The following is a 13,507-nucleotide window of genomic DNA, read 5'->3' as shown; positions in this document are numbered from 1 at the left end:
GCGGCGAGGGGACGCGGGGCTCGGCCGGCTCCCGGGGCGAGCGCAGGGGCGCGGGCGCTCATTGTTGTCCGGGCGCGGGCGGCGCGGGACTCGCCGGGGCCCGCCCTCCGCACCTCCCCGCGGCCCGCCTGCCCTCGCCGGCCGCGCCGGGGCGGGGGGCGGGGGAGGGGGGCAGCGCGCAGGGGTGGAGGGGTGGGGGCCGTGGGGGGCGTGGCGCGGGGCGTGGAGGCGGGCAGGGCGCCCCGCAGCATGCGGCGGGCCGGGCGCGGGCGGGGGGCGGGCCGGCGGCGGTGCGCCCTGGCGCGCGGCCAGGCTCGGCGCGAGAGGCGCGAGCGGGCGATGGGCTGACGGCGGACCCGCGGCGGGGGCGGGGCGGCGGGGGCCGGGGCGGAGGCGGCGGCGGGGCGGCGGGGCGGCGGGGCGGCGGGGGCGGCGGGGGCGCGCCGGGACCCGGCGGGGCGGCTGCGGGCGCCGCGGAGGAGGCGGAGGCGCCGGGCGCGGATGCCGCCGGCTAGGCCACGGGCCTGCGCACCCGGGGCGAATGGGACGCCGGTTCCGGTGGATCCGCCGCTGCAAACCTCGAGTTCCTGGGCTCCGGGCGAAGCGCAGCAAATAAAAGGTAACGTGTCTTTGTTTCCCAGCCGCGACTGCCGGGAGGGATTCTGCAGCCCTTCGGTGTCCGTTTTTAAATGCTGGGGCCGGTGAAAGGGACATGACACTTCTTCCCTGGGAGCGTGGAGTCTCTGAGGTCGCGGATGTGACATTTTTTTCAATGCACACCCCACGTGCGGCACCTACCACACTCCCTGCTGCTGCCGGCCCCCTCCCCCCATACACTTTCTCCGGCATCTCCACCTTACGCTGTCTGAATTTATCCGGGGAGAAAGGAAAGGACGTTGCTGTAAGCAGACCTGGGTGGGATTTTTTTTTTTTTTTTTAAAGAAACACCGTTTTTATGGAAGTGACAGGGGAGTCCTGTGCTTGGGGTGCCCGAGGGTGGCAGGAGGCGGGCAGATGATCGTGCTGAAATTGACTGCCCTTTTCCATTCCAAATGGCTGCAGCAAGTTTGATGCATAGAGAAAGGGGGAGGAGAACTGGAGGAAACCTTCTTTAGGACGCGGTCATTTACAGACGACCAAACGGCATTGCCTCGGTGGTGCAGACAGGTGCCCGGACGTTGGTCCCTGTCGCGTTTGGGAGAGGTGAACCAGTCCTGCGCTTTGAAAGCGGTGTGGGCTGCCCCTGTGTGAGCAGGAACTCGGTGCCTTTCTCCAGTAGCTCGTTAGCAGAGTAACCGCTCAGCAGATTCAAGCAAATTCTGCAAAATTTCCGAGGGATGGCCCTTCTAATAATAGCTCTGGCGGTGGTTTCCTAATAGACACTCGTTCTGAATGATGCGGCCATGCCAGGCTGCCGGAAACTCAGCTTGCTGAGAACGGCGACCCGACGCCGGTGAAGGACTCCCTGACCCCACCATGAATGGATGAGGCGCTTTCTCCCCTATGAATGGAACATCCCAACAGAGGCCACTACCGCTGCGCTGGCTTCTTTCCCTTTGAGTCCTCGCAGCTTCTCGTGAAAGGGATTCTCAGAGCACCTCAGACAGGCACGTTTCTAAACCTGAGCTCTTCCGCGGTGACGGCCTCTTCGGTGTTGGAGGGTCACCGAGGTATTTTTAGACACCTGGTCAGGCCGACTTGATCTGCGTTCACCTGACTGGGCTTTAGGCAGCCGCTTGCACAGTCCTCCCTGCTCAGCATCCAAGCCTTGTGCTTTCCCAGCCGGAGAGCCAGGAGCGAACTTCTGACCTCATCCAGGGAAGCCGCGGCCGACCCCGGGGAAGCACCTCAGGGATGGGATGCAAAAAAATGCCTCGTATTCACTGGCACTTAGCTCTGTGTGCCATCTTGAAAACGTACGACAAAGTGGGCGTTAGGGAGACAGGGAGGACCCACGCACGCTTCACTGTTTTGTTTCTGGTCTTTGCATCACTTCGTGTTCCTTCGTAGCATTTGAACCCATTTCTGTGGAGTCTGATTTGGCCCCGGCCAGTAGCCCAAACCTTCGGATCAGCAGAAATCCGATTTTGAGTCTCCAGGTGCCACGCATCTCCTGCAACCCAGAGTGATCAGGGGATGAGCCACTTCTGTTGGCCGACGGAACCATTCTGCCGCAAATGAAACCTGGATTTATTGAAGGCACAGCGGAAATGAGGGTCATGCAACAAATAGATTGGAATCCATATGTAGAGGTTAAACCACTACGGTCAATTTAGTTGGAAGCAATATTTGGACATGCTTTGAAATCAATAGTATACTGTCCTGCCCGTGAACAGAATGTTGCACCCTGAGAACTTGGAAAGAAGTTTCACCTGAGGGCAAAAAGTTGTGTGGGCGGGAGTAACCCTTTAGAAAAGAAAGAGAAAGACAGTTTCAGTTCCTCTTGTGTCAGAGGGAAGCACAGTTTGTAGAAGTGAGGATCAGAAAATCCCCGCACCCTCTTTTGTTCTGACCAAGCGTGTGTTATCAGCCGCTGCTGTTGCCGTCTTCTCTTTGGCACTCGTCTTGAACTAATTTTATTAATAAGGCTTGTTATTTATGGTACGGGGCCTCTTTGTCATGTGTAGGTGCTATTGCCAAATCCCCTGATGGCCTGGCAGGTGGCTGGTGCCATTAGCATTATCCTGTCGTTGGGGAAACTGAGACCCCTTGAGGTTCAGGGAGTCGCTGATTTCATAACCCGCGAGGCATGCACAGCAGACGTGTACAGTGCTCGGTGTGGGGGGAACAGCAAGGTTACAGCCTCAGGTCGAAGAAAAAGCCAAGAGGAATGAGTCCTTGCCTGGGTTCTGGAACTTGGGAAAAGGCTGGATAGACGAGTGGGTGTGCCATCGTTTGTGCGGAAAGGGGCTCTCTCGGCAGCCTGGCTGAGTGGAGGGGAAGGTGTGGCTGGTCTGTGATGAGATAGATGAAGGGTCCAGGAAACCTTGCACTCAGGGGACCTGTCGGGGACCCGTGGCTTTAGTAAAGTGTGGGGCGGGTGAGACCTCCTTCACGGAGATCACTCTGGACTTCCCTGCATCTGCGTTCCAACTTGTGTTCTCGTTCTTGACGCGCGTGTGTGGGTGAGTAAGTAGAACACTTACTTCCACTTCTACTCACGTGCTGTGTGCTTATCTGTTCTAAGGGTTGCGTTTAGCCTGACACACTGAATGACTGAAAAAGCGAGGGGGCGCTTTCCAACCTAAAGCTTTGTTCTTAGACAATTTTGCGTACGTAAATACTTATCATTTATTTATTTTTAATTTTTTTTTAATGCTTATTTATTTTTGAGACAGAGACAGCATGAATGGGGGAGGGTCAGAGAGAGAGGGAGACACAGAATCCGAAGCAGGCTCCAGGCTCTGAGCTGTCAGCACAGAGCCTGACGCGGGGCTCGAACTCACGGACCGTGAGATCGTGACCTGAGCCGAAGTCGGACGCTCAACCGACTGAGCCACCCAGGCGCCCCTCATTTATTTATTTTAAAAGAAGGAACAGTACAGGGGCGCCTGGGGTGGCTCAGTCGGTTGAGCATCTGACTCTCGATTTCGGCTTAGGCCATGATCTCACAGTTTGTGGGTTCGAGCCCTACGTTGGGCTCTGCGCGGACAGTTCAGAGCCTGCTTGGGGTTGTCTCTCTCTCTCCCTTTCTCTCTCCCCCTCCCCTGCTCGTGCTCTCTATAAACAAATCAGAAGGAACAGTGCGGCTTCTGGAGCATTGCTAGTTTAATAGGTCAAAATGAGAAATAGACCTGATCATAGTTAAATAGCTCTTGAAGTTATCTTAATTCACTCTGTGTACAGTATCAGAATGGATAAGTCTGGATTCAGGGATGGCTTTCATTCCCATCTTTTACCTCTTAGAGGTCACCCAATGTGTCAATAAAAATTGTGGCAGAAATTCTCTCTTTAGGTTTGTGCATGGCGAAAGATCCCAGCACCTCGATGAGAAGTGGTTTCTGAGACCTCACAGGGACATAAGCCCTTGGGATAAAGATCTTCCAATGGTTATTCAGTCTGACTTCCAAAAACTGGATTCCCCTTGAGCCAAAGATGCTGCAGGCTCCCATTCCCTCGCGACCTCCCCGGGACGCTGTGGGTCTCCCTTTACTCCACCCTCCCGCTTCCGATTCTTTGCCGCCCATTTCCATTTCCCTCTGAAATGTAACGAATGGAACACAAGGGGACGTTGGAGTTGAAGTGAGAGAAAGTAACCGCATCATTCCACTGCTTGCACAGGATACAGAGGTACTTGAACTTGTCCTACAATAAGCACAAGCAGAGACTTGAATCGGGGAAACCTGGCCACTCTCGGGGGAATGGTGGGATTTGAGTCTTTTACTTGGTGGTGTTCTCTTGAGCCCTCATCAGACCCCAGTACCCTGCTGGTATTTTCTGTTTTTGTTTTTCCCAAGACCTCTGATCTCAGAGGCTGGTTCAGTAGCTGTTGGAGCTCTGGGCTTCAGGCTCCCCTGCTGCACATGCAGAGTTGCTGGTTTCACTACTCTGTCCTCCAAGAAGTTTTTGAATCAGCATAAATCCGGCTTATCAAACATTCTCTCCCCAGCAGTTTCCTTCTGGTTCCCTAAATCCATCATTTCCCACCCTTTCCTCTGTCCCGAGAGATCAGCGTGTCTTTCTCTTATAAGGAGTGATTCAACCACACCCTTACATTTATGGCAGTCGGTTCCACCACTAAAAGCACCATCTTAAAAATACCCATCATTATGCCTCTCGTCCTCTCACATGAGCAGAGAGGTGGCCTCTTTGAATGAACTGCACTAATGCCTATTTGGGGTGCTAGAGAGGGAGTGTGTGTGTGTGTGTGTGTGTGTGTGTGTGTGTTCAGTTCTTAATTGTATCAGTGGAAATTAGGTATTTTCCCCCAAAGAGAAATGCTCTCCTCTTTGAAGATGGAAATGACTACCAAGAATAAAGACCATGGTTATTGGAAAGAATGTGAAGAATATAAAGGAATAGGGGATCTGGTTCAGCTCAGTGGCCTCGTTACTACCAAATGATAATCAAGGAAAATAACCAAATAAAAATCAAGGTGGTAGCCCCGTTTGGAACTGCGTGAGTACATACAGGCAGAGCTAAGTCTCATTTGGACGTGCGTTATCTAGGATCTAGCGTGTTAGGCCGGCAGGTCTCTATCTGTGGTGGTTTCTGGTTTTTTGTTTTAAACTCTGGCCGTTCCATGATGCAGTACAAGAAGAAACTAGTCCGCGGTCGAGATTATCTGTCCATGCACACTCGTCCCCCTGAACTCTGACAACATTCACACGTGTTTTCCGGCTTCCCTCTCATTAGTAGTCATTTGCCTGTCCATGGTTACTGTATACTTTATGTTCACATATGCTCATGGCGTTTAAGTCCCTGATCATCATGGGCACTCAGTGGGTCCTCCTGGAGTAAGTAAATCACTGAGGGAATTTATCATACTGTGCTCCCACCTGGAGACAGTTAGGCATCCTTAGAAACCTAGAAAGCCCACTGGTCTAAAGTGAAATGTACCCTGTTGGGTCATCCTGTGTCTAACCTTGTCTTAGTCTGCACCGTGGTGTGGCCCCTCTTTCACAGTTGGTAATGCCTTGCCAACCTTAGGGCTACAAGTCTTGGTACTGATGCAAAACCCTAAACCTTTTAATGATAATTTTCACTTCAAATGAGCCAGAAGCTCTCCCCCCCAAACCTCAGGCTATAACTCCATAGTTTCCATCAAAACTAGCCTGTTCTGGTGACTCAGTCTCCTTTACACGGCTTTCGCCTTTCTTTGTCCTTGCTGTATGAGGAATGCATGAAAAAAAAAAAGCGTGTAATGGGGAATTAGATTGATAATGCATGACAGCGAATGGAAATGATGGTCGGAGCCTTGCCAGGCTGTGCCATTCATAACCATAAAATGCACAATTATGCTCTCACCACATGCCTGTGAACAAGTATATAGATGCAACAAACCCAAACTAGGAAACCAAATAGTGTGGAACCATCTGGAGCTGGGCAGTGTACCTACAGACCGAGCTGGGGAATGCCGTGCTCACTTACCCATGTCTCCGCTCGCACTGGATGCCCCCTCCCCCCCAAGTATCAGATACTCATTTCTCTGTGGCTCAGAGACAGAGAGAGCGCGCATGCACAGAAGAGAGGGGAGGGTAAGGACAAGAACCAGAGTGGAGCTGAACACAGTGGAGAGCAGTGTTCTGCATTCTCAATCCCCTTTTATTGGGATGGTTGAGTGTTTTGTAACAGAGTAACTACAGAGTGACCAGTACCGCAGATGTAGCCTGTAGGTCCCGGCCTGCGGGCAGAGGCCTCGAACCCTGCAACCCAGCAGGGGCTGACGTCACCCTGAATGTTCAGGGCAGGCTGTGAACCACGCACATGTGAGATTTGGGGCTTATCAGTCAGGTCAAAGATTTCAGAGAGATGGAGTTCTAGGAATGAGAAGGGGCATATCGATTACTTTAACAGATGAGATGTTTCCAGATTCTCAGGGACCCTGCGAAGGCCTCAGTTACAGTGCTAAGACTAGAGGCCCCGTCGCCTGACAAGGATTTAGACAATGCACGGAGGCATGGTGGCCAGAGAGAGGAACCGTGGCGTTATCCAGCGTGGCTGTGACTTCTGTTTCTGCCACCTGCTAGCCATGAGGCCTTGGGTGAATGACTGAGTCTCTCTGAGCTGCAGTTTTCTTACTGACAAGAAAAGTTACATTCAGAGGAACCCGTGAAACAGTATCTATGAAACGACTAGCACAAAAATATGACTCTCTTAAGAGAAGTGATTTTGTCTTTGTATCCTTCCCCCTGTTCGCCCTGCCCCCCCCCCCCCCCCCCGGTTTGACTTGCTTGTATCACTGGAATGTCCTGGAACAGTTAATATGGTGAGGGTTGGTTGGGGGGGGGGAAGGAAGAGAAGAGGGATGATTCTTCCTTTACACCAAAAAACAGAGAGCGGATTTGAATTCTTCAGTTTTCAAAAATGATCCGAAAGGGCTTTTATCTTGAGAAAGAAAACTAGGAGAATCAAAACAAGAATTACAAAGGTGATGTCAGTCGGTGGTAATGCCGTCTTTTTCTACACAACAAAGGCAAAAATCCGGATCACTGTGTGACGTTCTTTGATTACTTCCCGTTCATTGCCACTAATTAGGAGGATTTTCAGCTGCTGTTTACTTATTGATGTAGCACTCAGGTAATGAATGCAGGGCGTTAATGGCAGAAAGAAGCCTAGAACCTGAGGTGTCCTAGATGCTGGTGGGAGTTTTTCTCTCGGCACCCACAACCCCGGGACTCTGCAAATACGGGGAGTTCCTGGGTAGCCTGAGAAATCAACATACCAATTTGCATAATACCCATCAGAAATTATTTAAGCACTTAATAACCTTTTTGGTGTTAAATAAAATAAATCAGAACGAGAGATGGTCCATCTTCTGGAGACAGATTAAACAGGCAATAGAATAAGAGCATTAAATAAATATAAAAACTAAGGGAGGTGTTATTTATAGAACATTATAGCCAGATCCAGGACAAGGATGTATTTTAGGTGAACCCTCAGGGACAGCTTATGGGAATAGTTTGCCTGGACAAGGTGGAGTGAGCCAGAAAACAGAGGCTGGCGTTTGTTTGTGGTTCCTTCTTTCTTTGTGGTGGAAAATAGGGATTCTGTAACCCACCACAATTTAGTGTGTCTGCCATCGTGTTCCTAAGGTTGTAACTTAGTCGATAGAGGTTTTGTGCCTCTTTAAATTTTTTTTTTCAACGTTTATTTATTTTTAGGACAGAGAGAAACAGAGCATGAACGGGGGAGGGGCAGAGAGAGAGGGAGACACAGAATCGGAAACAGGCTCCAGGCTCTGAGCCATCAGCCCAGAGCCTGATGCGGGGCTTGAACCCACGGACCGCGAGATCGTGACCTGAGCCGAAGTCGGCCGCTTAACTGACTGCGCCACCCAGGCGCCCCTTGTGCCTCTTTAGACACAGAGATCTAGAACTTCGAACTTGGGAGGGATATCCAAATACTCAAAGAATAATATCCAAAACCATAGTGTTTTGTTTTGTTTCTTATACAGCTAGACTCTTCTTTTCTTCTTGCCACCATAACTGACCACACTCTTAGGGAACTGACAAAACCCGACTGAAAAATCCCGTAAACTCTAAGGTTTTTTTTTTAAAATTGTTTTTAATGTTTATTTAATGTTGAGAGGTAGAGAGAGAGAGACAGCAAGTAGGGGAGGGCCAGAGAGAGAGGGAGACAGAGAATCCGAAGCAGGCTCCAGGCTCCGAGCTGTCAGCACAGAGCCTGACATGGGGCTTGAACTCATGAACCGTGAGATCATGACCTGAGCCGAAGTTGGATGCTTAACCGACTGAGCCACCCAGGCGCCCCTAAACTGTCAGTTTTATACTATTGTTTTCATTTGTCGAACGGAAATAGAGAAAAGTCGGTGTTTGAGCCCACGTGCTTATTTGCATGTAGCACAGGTGGACGGGAGCGAGGACACTTATGTCCCTGCCGTTTCCCTGCTGATGAGTAAGCGAGGAGGCAAACAGCACACGGCACTTGCTCCTGCCCTTGTCCTGAGACCCTCACTGAGACGCTGATTCTCCCTTTGGCTGTTGATCAATTTCCCCTAAATCTGACTCCTTAAAGGAGCTTCCAGAGTTCGTGAAGGCCTTGCTCAGTTTCCCCTCTTACCGGTGGTTGTTGGACCACCGGTCTCTGCCTCCTCCTCCGAGGTTCGGCAACCATTGTCCTGTGATAAATGAGTCACTAGTCTGCCTCACTCTTCCTCTTTGATGCATTACTAGTATTAAGCTCTTCAAGCCTTTAACAGTAAGTTTCTCCAGCGCCTTGCTCAGCTGTTTCCTCCCCAGATTCTTTTGGGGTGAGGTGCCCACTTGTAGTTCAGCGTCTCCCCTTTTGTTCCTGGGTTATCACAAGATCATCACAGCATACCCCTTCCCCACCTTCCTAGCTTGGTGCATGTGTGCCTGTGTCTGCAGCACCCACACATCACCTCCCCACCCTTGTTGCCCCCTCCCGCCTGCATTTCCTTTAAACCACAGGGCTTCACATGGACCAGAAGGACCCACCACAGCCTGGAAGCTCCTTGTTCCTTAAACTTCTGTTCTTTTTTTTTTTTATGCGTATTTTTTTTTTTGATTTTTTTTCTTAATGTTTTTATTTATTTTTGAGACAGAGAGACAGAGCATGAGCAGGGAAGGGGCAGAGAGAGAGGGAGACACAGAATCGGAAGCAGGCTCCAGGCTCTGAGCCATCAGCCCAGAGCCCGATGCGGGGCTCGAACTCACGGACCGTGAGATCGTGACCTGAGCCGAAGTCGGACGCTCAACCGACTGAGCCACCCGGGTGCCCCAATGCGTATTTATTTTTGAGAAAGAGAGCGTGAGCTGAGGAGGGGCAGAGAGAGAGGGAGACACAGAATCGGAAGCAGGCTCCAGGCTCTGAGCCATCAGCACAGAGCCCGATGCGGGGCTCAAACTCACAAACCGTGAGATCACGACCTGAGCCGAAGCCGGATGGATGCTTAACCGACTGGGCCACCCAGGCACCCCTCTTAAACTTCTGTTCTTACGCTGACTCTCACGCACTGTGTCAGTCTGGTTGGGCTGCCAGAAAAATACCGTAGACTGGGCGGCTTATGAACTACAGACGTTTATTTCCTATAGTTCTGGAGCCACGGGAGTGTCTGAGGGAGGCATTCCAGGCAGGTGTGGGAGCTCGTCAAAGGCCCCGAGAGGAAAGAGTGACATGGAGGGAACAGTAAGGAGATGACTGTTGAAGAGCAGACTGAGTGAGGGGGGCACAGAGTCGGAATCACGTGGGGCCTCAAAAGCTTCCGACCGGGGGCAGGGGGGCATCAGAGAGTGCGGATCTGGGGAGCACCGCGGCCCCACCGGGGCTGCACAGGGATAGTTTTATGGTGCTGTGTGGGGACCAGACTGCGAGGCCAAGCAGAGGTGACACAGGAGGTGCCAGATGAGTGGCAGTTACAAGAATCGGGCAGGTGATAAATGATGATGAAGTGTTCAGTGTCTGGGTATTTTAGAGAGAACCAACGACATTTTCTGGTGGGTTGGGGGTGGGATGTGGGATGCAAGACAGAAGTCCACTTCTGGGGCCCAAGGAGCAGAGCTTGGTGCTGGAGTTGCTGGTATGTGACAGGGGAAAGCCATGGATGGGGGTGGGTCGGGGAGGAGGATAGGTAAGCAGTCCTGTTTGGCACACGCGGAGTTTGAGGTGCCTTCCAGATCACCACACGGCGACGTTGAGTGGGCAGGTTTATACAGAATCCTAGACAAGCCTGCGGAAGGAGGAAGCCCGGTGATGTGGGGCTCAGCCACCTAGAGATGATGTGAGACGATGGCAGGCCTCAGTCCTGAATAACAGGAGATCTGAGGAAAAACCATAAGCACCAAACTTCAAAAGAAAAGAATATAAGTTCTGAAAAATGAAGTAATTCCTTAAGGTGTGAAGAACTCTGTTATGGTGTGTTGCTTCAGCTGGAATTCTCCACGTCCTCCTGAGGGTCTCTTTTTTGATGTGTGAGAGGAGTATCTCTAACCCTCACACTGTAATCACATTTATTGATGGGCCACGGGCATACAATAAACACACATTTAAAGGGTCCTATTGGGTAAGGTTTTGTTTTTGTTTTTTGTTTTTTTGTTTTTTAAGTTTTAATGTTTATTTATTTTTGGAAGAGAGAGACAGAGACAGAGCATGAGCAAGGGAGAGGCAGAGAGCGAGGGAGACACAGAATCCGAAGCAGGCTCCAGGCTCTGAGCTGTCAGCCCAGAGCCCGACACAGGGCTCGAATTCATGAACCGCGGTATCATGACCTGAGCCGAAGTCAAATGCTTAACCGACTGAGCCACCCAGGTGCCCCATCTTTTTTAACTTTTTAAATTTATTTTGACAGAGAGAGAGTGTGTGTATGCACAAGCGGAGAAGGGGCAGAGAGAGAGAGAATCCCAAGCAGGCTCTGTGCTGTCAGCTTGGAGCCCAGTGTGGGGCTCGATCCCATGATCCATGAGATCCTGGTCTGAACCGAAATCAAGAGTCGGGTGCTTAACCGGCTGTGCCCCCCCCCCTTGTTTGATAAGTTTTGTCATATGAAGCCATCTCCATGATCCAGAATTGTAATTCCCTGCTTCCAGTCAGTCACGTTTACTGAGACTCTTGTGTGTTTAAAGCTCCGTGCTAGGAAGTGTGAAGGATCTGAGATGTAATCGCTCCCCCTGCCTCCTGTATTTGTTCTGTTGTAGCATCCGACTCCCTACACAGTTCTCCAATGACAAGCTCATTTCAAGGCCTTTTCTAAAGTGTTTGCTGAAAGTACACTCAAGTTTGGGGTCCAGAGGGTTTGAAATGACGTATGTAGGCCACTTGACCTACCGGGACTGCTGGCTAAATCAGGAAAGAGGAACAATCAGGAGCCCTGCCCTCTTTTGATCCGTTGTGATACAGGCAGAAGACATGTCCCTCGATCCTTCTCTCGTGGAAGCCGCCCAAACAGCGGGCTCGGCTCCGTCCGTATTTTCTGTGGGTAGTCAACACAATAATTACCTCCTGCCGAAAGCCTTGAGAAATTGTTTCTGTGTCCAATTAGAACTTTTGATTTGGCTAGCAGATACACATAACGTCTTCACTTCTGTAACTACTCACTAACGATATGCACCCTGGATATTTTTAGATCTACCATTTGCCAGACGGCCATTGCATTTTAAGGCCTTGCATTTCCTGTGACAGCTTTTCCACTGAGAGACTTGTGGGACCGTGGGTGAAAAGGAAGGGGGGGGGTGCGGAATTCCTCTTTGGTTTTGGAATCCTCTCCCTCCCTCCCTCCCCCGCCCCCCCCTTCCCTTCCTTTCCCGGCCTTACGCCCACCCCCAGTTTTAAATGGGGAAGAAGTGCAGTGGTTCTGGAAACTTGTCCTGTGCACGGTGCTGGGGCAGCAGAATGAGGAGCCCCACGAGCAGGTCTCCAGCGGGGTCTGGGGTGGTTCGTGGGGCAGCCAGGCAGTGTTGAAACCTCTGACAAGATGAACGGAGCCGCCAGCGCAGCTCGAGCGAGCGCGAGGAGTCTCTGCCAGGCGTCTCCAGCACAGTCCTTTCCAGACAAGTCCGTTATGTAAATATCCAGGCCGCAGCCTCCAGCCCGGATCGCCTGCCCGGTCGAGATGTCAAAGGTAGCTGCAAAAACTTCCCTGAATGCAAGCAGAGCTCCTCAGCTCTCCCCTCACTCAGCTCTTTATTGGGGCATCTGGGCAGGCAGGGGGGGTGTGTGGGGGGGTGGTGGTGAAGGCTTGCTGTTATCTCCGGGAGCTGGGACACCCCCCCCCCCTCCCGCGGGACTGTGGCTTTCCAGACGGGGTCATCCACGGCCTTTCAATGTGCTCTGCTGCGATGCTCCTGCAATTTTGGTCTGATCTGAGCATGAATCTCAAAAGGGCCGGCTGTTGGGCTGGAATGCTTCCTTCCAAGCCCGGAGGACTTGACGTCTGAGCCCTGGGCCCCTGGACTCAAGCATAACAGGCGCTCAAGTGGCTGCTTCGTGTCCCCTGCAAGTTCTGTGAAAGCAGGTGGCCATGTCCCTTTCTTAGGTGGCCTTCTCCCCCTGTGCCGCAAGAGTCCCCTAAGAGGGGAATTCCAAAGACCTAAGAATAGAATTGCAGTGTCTTACAGGTGGTCTCCAAATCGCGCTTCCGTCCCCTACATCCCCGGGGATAACGGAGAGCTTGCCTGTCATTAACAAAGGGCATTGTTTAAGCGAAGGAAAACCCGCCTCCAAATTGTGTGGCAAGACGCCCCAGCTACGGGTGATGGCCACGGTCATTTGACACGTGGCCCTATAGCTCATACGCGCTACAAAGAGTGCGTGTATTCCTCAGCCTGGGTTCTGGGCTCTGTGTCTACAGAACAGGCAAATCAAAACCGGTCTCACTGAAGGCAGAGTAAGTTGTATAGTACCTGTATTTTGGGGTTGCCCTTGAAATACATAAGGATATATGTTGTGTGAATATACGTTTAGGAATTCGTGTAAAAATAGGTTCTGAGCGCCTGTTCGGACAGTCTTGTCATTCTGTGTCAGTCACACACACACGTATATCATTTTAATGTCAACAGAATGCGTACGGTAAAAATGTGATTCGTAAGACCCATAGTTGTAAATCGTGTTGTCTCATCCCGCTAATCACAGTATAATCACAATAAGAAAAAATTGGGGGAAAAAAATCTGTAATTTAAAATGACAGATTGAATTAGACGTTAGAGCATATAGGCAAATTCATCCTGTTACCAAGAAAACCTCGTTGAAGTTCTTGGTCACCAAGTGCATGGATACAAAACCAGGCATGTAGCCACTGCACACAACCTTGTATTTTAAACACAGGACATTGGCCTGCACGTTTGCACGAAGGACATGGGTAGGAAAAAAA

The 13,507-nt window shown here is 51.3% G+C and overlaps 1 protein-coding gene across 2 annotated transcripts in view; it reads left to right on the top strand.

Annotated features, from left to right (window-relative positions):
• The first annotated feature begins 529 nt into the window (after positions 1-529).
• Positions 530-13,507, top strand: part of FRMD4A (FERM domain containing 4A) — a 215,167-nt gene continuing 202,189 nt past the window's right edge. Inside the window, exon 1 of one of the 2 annotated variants that reach the window (XM_032593827.1) lies at positions 530-619. The gene's annotated coding sequence lies outside the window, so the exon portion shown is untranslated. The remainder of the gene's footprint in view (positions 620-13,507) is intronic. The other variant, XM_030323364.1, reaches the window with a different exon arrangement.

This window comes from Lynx canadensis, chromosome B4 (assembly GCF_007474595.2).
Source record: "Lynx canadensis isolate LIC74 chromosome B4, mLynCan4.pri.v2, whole genome shotgun sequence".
Taxonomy (NCBI): domain Eukaryota; kingdom Metazoa; phylum Chordata; class Mammalia; order Carnivora; family Felidae; genus Lynx; species Lynx canadensis.
This window is presented reverse-complemented; position numbering and strand designations above follow the sequence as displayed.